The sequence below is a fragment of the Halyomorpha halys genome, unplaced genomic scaffold, assembly GCF_000696795.3.
Source record: "Halyomorpha halys isolate HHAL.00 unplaced genomic scaffold, Hhal_1.1 Scaffold100.1, whole genome shotgun sequence".
Taxonomy (NCBI): Eukaryota; Metazoa; Arthropoda; class Insecta; order Hemiptera; family Pentatomidae; genus Halyomorpha; species Halyomorpha halys.
This window is the reverse complement of record NW_027112088.1, coordinates 2,131,674-2,132,009: the sequence shown is the minus strand read 5'-3', so window position 1 is coordinate 2,132,009 and position 336 is coordinate 2,131,674.

Genomic DNA, 336 nt, shown 5'->3' with positions numbered 1-336 from the left:
CCATCTATACGTCGGGAATGGAGTGGTTTGGGAGAAGATAAAACGCCTCTGGAGATTGGAGAAAATCGGAATAGATCGAAACTTCGTTCGTTGCCAGATAGATAAGGGCCTGGAACCAGACGAGGCTATGATAAGAGCTATAGCAGCCTATAACCACTCCGTGCATACGGTATCGGGATTCGCTTTATAGAAACGCGGTGATCGACGGAGAGGAGATCGTCGGTAACGGGATGCCACTCAGAAAAACGTGGGACAAGGTGAGAGATAGAATCGAAAAGGAGAAAGCCAAGCGCGCGGCGCGACACAACGAGGGTGTACGTGACATTGTGGGGAAAA